This window comes from Rhinatrema bivittatum, chromosome 8 (assembly GCF_901001135.1).
Source record: "Rhinatrema bivittatum chromosome 8, aRhiBiv1.1, whole genome shotgun sequence".
Classification (NCBI taxonomy): domain Eukaryota; kingdom Metazoa; phylum Chordata; class Amphibia; order Gymnophiona; family Rhinatrematidae; genus Rhinatrema; species Rhinatrema bivittatum.
In genome coordinates, this window is record NC_042622.1 from 211,867,997 (window position 1) to 211,877,702 (window position 9,706).

General features: G+C 40.8%; 4 non-coding genes across 4 annotated transcripts; all 4 read left to right on the forward strand.

The window, feature by feature from the left end:
* Nucleotides 1–216: 216 nt before the first annotated feature.
* On the forward strand, nucleotides 217–346 carry LOC115098430. Its single transcript, XR_003858517.1, has one exon. It is a non-coding gene; the product is annotated as a small nucleolar RNA SNORA1 (small nucleolar RNA).
* A 1,101-nt stretch (nucleotides 347–1,447) lies between these two features.
* Nucleotides 1,448–1,573, forward strand: LOC115098382. Its single transcript, XR_003858480.1, has one exon. It is a non-coding gene; the product is annotated as a small nucleolar RNA SNORA40 (small nucleolar RNA).
* Nucleotides 1,574–4,394: 2,821 nt separating this feature from the next.
* LOC115098426 lies at nucleotides 4,395–4,466 on the forward strand. Its single transcript, XR_003858514.1, has one exon. It is a non-coding gene; the product is annotated as a small nucleolar RNA Z40 (small nucleolar RNA).
* Nucleotides 4,467–4,902: 436 nt separating this feature from the next.
* LOC115098433 lies at nucleotides 4,903–5,034 on the forward strand. The gene has a single exon (XR_003858520.1). It is a non-coding gene; the product is annotated as a small nucleolar RNA SNORA18 (small nucleolar RNA).
* Nucleotides 5,035–9,706: the final 4,672 nt, after the last annotated feature.

Genomic DNA, 9,706 nt, shown 5'->3' on the forward strand with positions numbered 1-9,706 from the left:
ATGCCCGGAAGATACGGCGTGCCCAAGTTATAGTAATCTGAGGGGAGGAAGGGAGTGGAACTGCTACTAAGCTCAGATGGAAAGTACGGTACAGAAACCGTTCCTTAACGGAATGGTTTGTTACCAGAAAATTAAGGAGAAGGACTGTAAAAGAAAACTTCAAAATGTTTTTAAATCTATTTCAGAATCAGATTTCTTGTGATCTTATAAGGTCCCTGCCGTGTTATGAACATGTGAACCCTATTTTTGGGTGGGTGTGATATTAACATGGCTACATGAAAATGCAGGTATTGCTTCCATCACTATAGATACAGTGTTAGTGATGACAATGAGACCTGTGACAGTCCTTTCAGTTCTCAAAAGTATTTGCTTCCTGTTTGATTTAAAAATACAGATCAGCAGTTATGTAGCGGGAAGAACTACTTGAAGTAGTTTAAAATGCCATTTGTTACATTGGTATACTGACTGGAGGTGTTGAACGTTATGTACTACAAATTGTATTCCACCATTATTAGCAATTATGCTTCAGTGACAGAGACCTCATACAGAATTTAGTGTCATGGCGCAGACATTAGGTCTGATTTAGCGAAGGATACTATGATAAAGATGAAAAACTCATCCTATGCTGTAAACTTGGTTCTTGAGGTATTTAGGCTGCATTGCACCATCTTTTTATTTATTTAAGGTTTTTTTTTATACCGGCATTCATGAAGCGCTCACATGTCGGTTTACATAAAAAACAGGGGTGCAATGAATACAACAAAGAACATAGATAAACGTGATGAAGAGATGCAGTTACAATTAACAAGGACTATTGAACTGGGGTGGAGGAAATAGAGAGATAGAAGTTAATTATATACAAGTATACAATATATACAGTATACAATATATACAGCTGCTGTGTAGGGTATTTTGATATCTATTTGATATATATTTGAAACTTTCTAGTTGTGTACTAAGTTTATGTTTCTCTTACATACAGAACATTTTTATTTGGACATGGGGCTTTCAAAGCTAAAGCCTCAGGTATGTGCATCATTCTGTGACAATGGTGAGTAGAAATAAAAGTTGCACATAGTACATGGCTATGGCTAGGGAGGAGGAATAGCCTAGTGGTTAGAGCAGTGGACTATGATCCAGGAGACCAAGGTTCAAGTCCCGCTGTCGCTCCTTGTGACCTTGGGCAAGTCACTTTACCCTCCATTGCCTCAGGTACAAAAACTTAGATTGTAAGCCCTCCGGGGATAGAGAAATACCTACAGTACCTGAATGTAAACCGGTGTGATGTCTCAATTGAGATGAATGTCGGTATATAAAAATAATAAATAAATAAATAAAAATGGCTGTGCCAAGTTAAGTGTTCCTAGTATAAAAATCACATTTAGAGGTAAAAGCTTGTATTAGATGATATCCATAAGTTGAAGACTTGTAACTCTTAGTAGTACTAAGCATTTGCTCATTTGTTTACTGTTATATGTGGGTAACAACACGTGAGTGAGTGCTAAGAAAAAACCCTTCTTTTGCAACCCATAGCTCATTTGTATGAGTTATGTTACTTATGAGAAGGGACAACCAGAATGTCTACGCATGGTTTTAATGCCATACAAGACCTGTCCGTATTTACTGTACATTCTGAACATTTGGTATAATTTATTTATTTATAATGCTGCTGATAGTTTCCATTTGGCCTGGCCAATCAGGTCTGCTTGATTTAAGAGAACTGCTTACCATGAGGCTATTTTAGAATGTGGCTGAGCAGTGAGCTAGCTGGCTAAGTTTAAATACATTTGCTGCAACAGAACCATTTTTTCCCTAAATCTAACTAGCTAGATTAACCTAGCTATCCTTGTACAAGGATTAGATATGGAACTTAGCTGACTAATGCCTAAAGTTAGCACTAGTCAGCTAAGTTCCACATCTCAAAAATGCCCAGTTTTGAGTGACTAAATATAGCACCCTAGGTTTCACTAGGCTCCTGGATTTGGTTTTTCAGTAGCAGTAAATTCTCAAAACCTTGGATCAAGTTGCTTAACCTAGCCACCTATTTATGGTGTTATCTCTAAACCTGTGGTTCCTGGCTTGGAATTCTGTGAAGTGATGTTGTGAGACTTTACTAGCGTGTAGACCAGGGGTCGGGAACCCATGGCTCGCGAGCCAGATATGGCTCTTTTGATGGCTGCATCTGGCTCGCAGACAAATCTAAATCAGTGTGTCGCCACACTTTCCAGTCCCCCGCTGACCCAGCTGCTCCCCGGTCCTCCTCCGCCTGGGCTTAAAATGCAGAATAGCTGGAGTCGGCGGCACCGGCATGCTCTCTTCTTCCTCCCCCCCCCCCCCCCCCCGGCCCGGAAGAGGAAGTGGTGAGCATCTGGTGCGTGCGCGGGAAGACGAGATCACGCTAGTGTGGTCAGTGTCGGTCCGACGAAAAGAAGACTGTGTAGCGCGGCTCGGAGGAAAATAAAGAAGAGCTTCAACCGCGGCCGATGGGACTCCTCCGCGAGGGCTGAAAATGAAGGAGGTTAGCGTTGGGAGGAGGCTGCTGCCGCAAGTTCCCAGGGTGGGGAAGAGAGAGAGAGAGAGAGTGAATGAGCGAGCAAGCATGTGTGTTTGAGATCCTGTGTGTGTGAGTGAGAGATTGCATGTATGTGAATGATTGAGAGCCTGTATATGTGAGAGTATGTCTGTGATTGAGAGCCTGCCTGTGAGAGAGAGCATGAATGTAAGTTTACGATTGGGAACCTGTATGTGTAAGTTTGTGATTGAAAACCTGTTTGTGTGAAAGAGTATGTGTGTATGATTGAGATCCTTTGTGTGTGAGAAATCGTGTATGTATGATTAAGAGCCTGTGTGTATAAGTAAGAGAGATCGTGTGTCTGTGTGTGATTGAGAGCTGGTTTAGGTGATGGAGCATGTGAGTATGTGATTGAGAGCCTGTGTTTACATGAGAGAGACCATGTGTGTCTGTGTGTGATTGAGAGCTGGTTTAGGTGAAGGGAGTATGTGATTAAGAGCCTGTGTGTAAATGAGAGAGAGGACATGTTTATAAGCATGTGAATGAGAGTCTGTGTGAGAGAAAAAGACAGCATGTATTTATGTGATTGAAAGCCTGTGTGTGTAAGCGCAAAAAGATAGACAGCATGTGTGTAAATGTGTAAGAGCCTATATAAGTGAGAGAGAAAAAATGTGTATGTGTGAATACTGAGAGCATGTGTGTATAGGTGTGTAATTGAGAGAGAGCGCTGGTATGTGACTGAGAGAGGAGAAAGTTCCAAGCAAACCACCCCTCCTCCTGCTAATTCAGGACAATCTCAGGACACCTGGATATCAAACGTTCCCAGGTATGCAGAGCAAAAAGTTTTTTGTATCCTTATTATTTTTCATTACTGGGTCTTTGTGTCTGCTATTTTGAAATATTTTGTTGGTATCTGGAAATGTTTTATGAGTTTTTAATTATTGGATATTCCACTCATCAGCTGTTTTGAAATAATCTGTTCTTTTTGTTAGTACAGTTTTACTGCTGATGATTTTATATTTCTTGATTTGTTTTATAAGGATGGGTGATGTTTCTTTTTTCCTTTGTTACACTGCATAAAGAGACTCTGGCTTGTTGCAGTTTCCAATTCAGTTTTTTCTGCATGCTTCTTGTTATGCGTTTTGGTCTCTTTATTCTATGTCAGGTGAGGGACAGCACGTGATTCAGGTGAGGTTTTCTGCTGGAGTGTAGTTTCTGTGTAGGACTCTATAGCAGCCTGACTTGGTCCGTTTTCCTAATAGGAGATGTATTGGTGTCCTAAGGTCTGGTGTAATATTTTCAGAGACTTATTGTACTTTAAAAGTGTGATCTTACATAAAATGCACACGTTTACTTGTATTTAGTTTTAAACATATATTGTATGGCTCTCATGGAATTACGTTTTAAAATATGTGGCGTTTATGGCTCAGCCAAAAAGGTTCCTGACCCCTGGTGTAGACTTATATGTGCAAGGACATTTGATTTTGTAGCATGAAAATGGATGATCAGCAGTTCATTGTACATCTCAGCCAGCTTAATTTATAAAACTCTTCCTTTACAGAAATCAACCGTTTTATGAAGGTGAAGAAACTGAGAACTCATTACAGGTGATATGTGGTAGGCATTGTCAGAAAATGTATTCTCATAGAGGCATTCCTGTTGGGGCACATTTTTGAACATGAAGCTAATCTTGCTAGGATTTCTGACACTAAGGGCCATTTTTTCCATTTTTGTACATGTTGGGCCATGCTTAGAGTGACTCCTAAGTAATTGCATTAAAAAAAAACAAAACCTTACTAACTCTTCACTGATTGACATGAAACTTATAGTTGTGTAGGCTTCTATAGCCCTGTCAAGCTTCTGTACACAAAAATTGAGTAGAAGATAATGTGATGAATAGCAAAATGTTCAACTGCTCTGAGAAGAGTGAATGAAATGAGCCTTTCTGAACTCAGTTCATGATTTGGGGTGAGTGGATACTATCCTGGAGAATCCTGCATTTTGTTACTTGGAGATCATTTGGCAAAATCTTAAAAACAAAAAAAAATTACATTATTCCATTGCTGTTTAGAGGCTGTCTTTCAAGTGGAAGCTGAAGTCCATAAAAAGAGGATGTCTCTAGGAAATTGACGCTTTCTATTCAGGTGTGTGACTTCCTGGTATAACTAAGGGTTCGCTTAGTTTGTATAAAGAGCTCAGACTTGCAATGTTTTAAGATACTAACACTACAGTACAAGTATTTCTCTAAAGGAAGAATCTACAGTTCTGAAAACTCGGCTAACGAATTGGTAAATGTTTTACATTAAATCTTATTAGTCTATTTGGTTTGCTGTAATATTAAGGTTTCCTAAAAATGTAGGAAATTTATGGTATAGAACTGTCTGCTGGAAATTGAGGTCTATCCCGATGGAACTTCTGCAATAGGTTCATGTCGTTGGAAACGCCTCAGAAAGCAAATTTGTGCTTTTGCTTTAACCATTGAATCATAATATTGATCAATGGGATAAAACTGCAACACATTCTAGACTGAAACGTATAAAGAAACAAGCACCCAGGAGTATGGAGTAGATGTCTTCAATGCTTGCTGTTCTCTTTTTAGCTGCTGGCACTAATTCTAACATGGGTTGAAGGCTCTTCACTTCCAAGGATAGGATTGCCAGGTAAAACCTGATGTATGCTCAGGGTGTGATACTTTAAAGCCTAGGATTCGCCATTTCAGTTCTATGATGAATTCTACTGTTCAACTGCTGTCTGACTAAAAAAAAAAAAAAAAAGAATGAAGTCAAACAATTTCTGACCTGAACTGATGGGTTTGATTGTGTGCTGCAGCCAGAAACGGAGAGTGGGTTCCAGTTTTGTTTTTTTAAACTATGGTGGTTATAATTAAGGATGGGGCTAGGGTTTTTTGGACTGAGTTTATGAATTATGCTATCTTTTTTTCTTGTATTTGATATTTCTGTGACTGTGTGACTTTGAGCAATTTTTCATTAATCCAGAAAAAGCATATAAACATCAGTAGATATAGAAATTTAGGGGTGTACTGCTGTATAGAAGGTCCCCAGTTTGATGCACAAGTCAGGTCTTTCACAGCCTTAGTCAGCTAGAGCTAAGGATACTCTAGAGCAGTGGTTCTCAACCGGTGTGTTGCCAAGCACACGCAGGTGTGTCACCACACTTCTCAGTCCCATGCTGACCCAGCTGCTCCCCCTACCCGAGCAAGATAGGTCCTCAACCCGGGCTTAAAACGCTGAAAGCCCGGGCGGAACACAGCAGGAGTCAGCAGCACAGGAAGTGGTGAGCAGCGGGTGCATGCATGGGAAGAACAGACCTTGCTAGTGCAGGCAGCGTTTTCTCGAAGAAAAGAGGCACAGCCTGAGGGAATGAGCTGTGCGGCTCGGAGAAAAACGAAGAATGTCATCAACCCCCGCGGCCGAGGGGACTTCTTGCTCCACGAGGGCTGAAAATGAAGTAGGTTGCTGCTGCCTTCAGGCTTAGAAGTGGTGGAGGCTGCTGCTAGTTCGGGGGAGGGGGGAGAGTGAGTGAATGAGCAAGCATGTGTGTTTGAGATCCTCTGTGTGTGTGTGAGTGAGATAGCATGTATGCGAATGATTGAGAGCCTATACTTGTGAAAGAGTATGTGTGTGATTGAGGGAGTATGTGATTGAGAGCCTGTGTGTAAATTTATTTAATATATATTTCTATACCGGACTTCACGAATGGAATTCACATCAGGCCGGTTTACATGGAACTTAGGGGATTAACAAGAGTAACCAAACAAGAAGGCTGAAACAAGCAAAGTTACATAAAACAAGGGCATTGAACTTGGGGGCTAAAGGAGCCAGGAAGAAAGGTAGAACAGAATTGGCAACATATAAATAATAATATAAGACGGGTTATGAGATTAGTAATTATCTCATGAGAGCATGTTTGTAAGCATGTGAATGAGTCTGTGAGAGAGAAAAGGACAGCATGTATGTGTGTGATTGAAAGTGTGTAAGCCTGAAAAGATAGACAGCATGTGTGTAAATGTGTAATTAAGAGCCTATATAAGTGAGAGAGAAAAAGCATGTGCATATGTGAGCCAGTGAGAGAGAGAGAGGAGAAAGTTCCAAGCAAACCACCCCTCCTGCTAATTCAGAACAATCTCAGGGCACCTGGATATCAAATGTTCCCAGGTATGCAGAGCAAAACATTTTTTGTATCCTTATTATTTTTCATTACTGGGTATTTGTGTCTACTATTTGAAAATATTTTATTGATATCTAGACATTTTTATAAGTTTTTAATTATTGGATAATTCCATTCATCCAATGTTTTGAAAAAATCTGTTTTTTGTTAGTATGGTTTTGCTGCTATTGATTTTATATTTCTTGATTTTTCATATGAATGGGTGATGTTTCTTTTTTTCCTTTATTAAATGCATACAGAGACTTTGGCTTGTTGTGGTTTCCAGTTCAGTTTTTGTCTGCATGCTTCTAGTTATGCGTTTTGGTCTCTTTATTCTTTGTTAGGTGAGGGTCAGCACATGCAGTTCAGGTGAGGTTCTCGGCTGGCGTGTAGTTTCTGTGTAGGGCTCTATAGCGTCCTGACTTGGTCCGTTTTGTATTGGTGTCTTAAGGCCTGGTATATTTTCAGTGTTGCATTTTCTTAAGTAAGGTGGTTACTGTTAAGTGCTGGAAATCGTTGCTGTTTTGGTGTAGGATGTTTACAGTTTATGCAATTTCTGTTCAGACAGAATATGTATCTTTCCCTTGTGTCATTCTTAACAATAATACTGGACCTTTACTTTTTATTTCTGCCGTAAATTGTAATGAGCAGTGTCACATATGTGAGCGTGGTCTGTCAGGTGTGGCCCAATTGGGGGAAAAGATTGAGAACCACTGCTCTAGAGTAGCGCATCTCCCTGTGTCCCACTGCCCCGCTGTACTTTCTTTCTCCCTTTTTCCAGCCCCCGTGGGCCAATTGGAAGCTTCCTTTCTTCTTACCCCCACTGCCCAATGGGAAGCCGCCTTCATTCTGCTTGCCCCTGCGCAGGCCAATCGGAACCCTTCTACCTGCCAGTGGGAGTAGGAAGAAGGGAGGAAGCATTTGGCTGGTGAAGCAGGCATCAGAAAGCCCAGGGGTGGGAGGAATAGAAGTGTTGAACTTCGAAGCAAGGCCACCACGAGAGCCCATTCCCATGGCGAAGAGGAAAACCCAACCCTGACAAGCAAGGCCGCCACAGCCCGTGGTGGCGAAGAGGAGACCCCGACCGCGCCCATTCCCATGGTGGCGAAAAAAGGACCGTCGGAGTAAAGCCACAGTGGAACTGGAGCCCATCCCTGCAGTGAAGGAAGATTAAGTTGTTTTTGTGTTTGTTTGGTTTTTTTGGGGTGTGAAATGGGTGCCTGGGTGAGAGCATTTGTGTGTGATTGAAAGAGACTGGTCAGGAAGATGACTGGTGTGAGAGAGACTGATTGTGGGTGCTAAGGAAGAGGACTGTGAGGACAGAGCTTCAGCAGCCCTTGCTGCTTCTGGTGAGTTCTATTGGCCTGGAAGGGAAAGGAGTAGGAGAGTTGCTGGAGAGAGTAAGTAAAGGTGGCTTTTAAGTTTATTTTTCTTGATTGACTGCCATTTTAATTAATGGTTATTATGCGATGTCTGCTGTTTTGAAATATTTTATTGATATTTGGACATGTTAATAATTTTTATGAGTTTTTAATTGTTGGATGTTCTGTTCAGCTGTTTTGTAACATTTTTAGTATAGCTTTACAACTATTTCTGAGTGGGGATCAGCTTGGCTTATTCTGTTTTCCCAATAGGGAAATGTATTAGTGTTTAGGGCCTGGTTTAATAGTTGTATTTCTTAGATAGGGTTGTTACTCTTTGAGTGTGTTCCATAATACAGATGTAACTTTTTGCGGGTTAGTTTGTGTGCATTATTGCAAATCCTGATTCTGTTAGGTGCTATATTTCTTTCTCTTTCCATTTGTCCAAGTTCGCACTGTATGCAGAGTGGCTTTTTGGTTTTCCATTCCAGTTTGTCTCCATATTCATAATTTGTGGTTTTTCTGTACTTTGTGAAGGGTATGTGACAGAGGTGTGAGGCATTTTACTAGCATGTAGGCATTTATATCAATCTTATTTGTTGTGTTTTCTCAATAGGATATTATGCATTAGTGGTAAATTACTGTCTTTTCATAAGGAAGGCTATTTTGCCTGGTAGTAAAATTAGTTTGTTTTGCTTTTACTGAGATGTCATCAGAACCAGAATAATTTTTTTTGTATGGCAAGTTGTACAGGGTAATGTCCTAGATCTGTTCTGCACTCATTGCTGGGGGTTGAGGGGGTTCCTGTGGATGCAGAGTGCATGTTTACATTTTGCCCCATGATGGTCACATGTTCAGTGTCACGCATGTGAGAACCATTTGTCAGGTGTGTCCTGGCGGAAAAAAGGTTGAGAACCACTGCTCTAGAGGCAGTATTCACAGTCCCTGGAGGAGGGGGAGAGCCCTGGTCATAAAGGATAAAACCTATTGGTTAGATTTAAAGGCCATAATCCAGAAGGGGACCTGGTAAGGTTGCCAGCGTTGGAACTATTGCTGCATTGATCAGACTAGGAACAATGGGAGGGAAGGTCCATTAAAAATATTTATTTTTATATACCGACATTCGATCTGAGATTTTACATTCAGATACTGTAGAATAGAAATCTCTAGTTCGTCCAGTCAGATAAGTCTAGATGAAAGGATTATGCCTACAGATGGAGACAGATAAACAGGTTTGCTTATGTCACCCCTTAAATGCATCTGTGGTGACCTTAGCCTACCAGTATTGTCTCCAGCTAATGGTAGGCATCCTATGCTATCATTTGGTTAAGATGGATGAACAGGAAAATGTAGTTAGCGGACAGCTTCCAAGTTGAAAGTTCTTCCTCCCTCCCTCAGCTGGTTATCGGGAGAGAGGGTCTATTAGAATAGGGAAGAAATCTCTAGGTAGCTGTGAATGAAGGCTCAAGACCCCAGAATCCCAGCACAGGTTGAGCTGGAAAAAAAATTACTATGCCAAAAACTATAAACATTTAAATTTTAACAAAGTTCTGATGAACTTGTCATTACTTGCAGGAAAATGAAAATGCAGTAAACCCTGCACTAACTTCTGCTGTGAATGGTGAGTGATTCTTTGGCTTCAATATTTAGAAATGTATGGAATAAT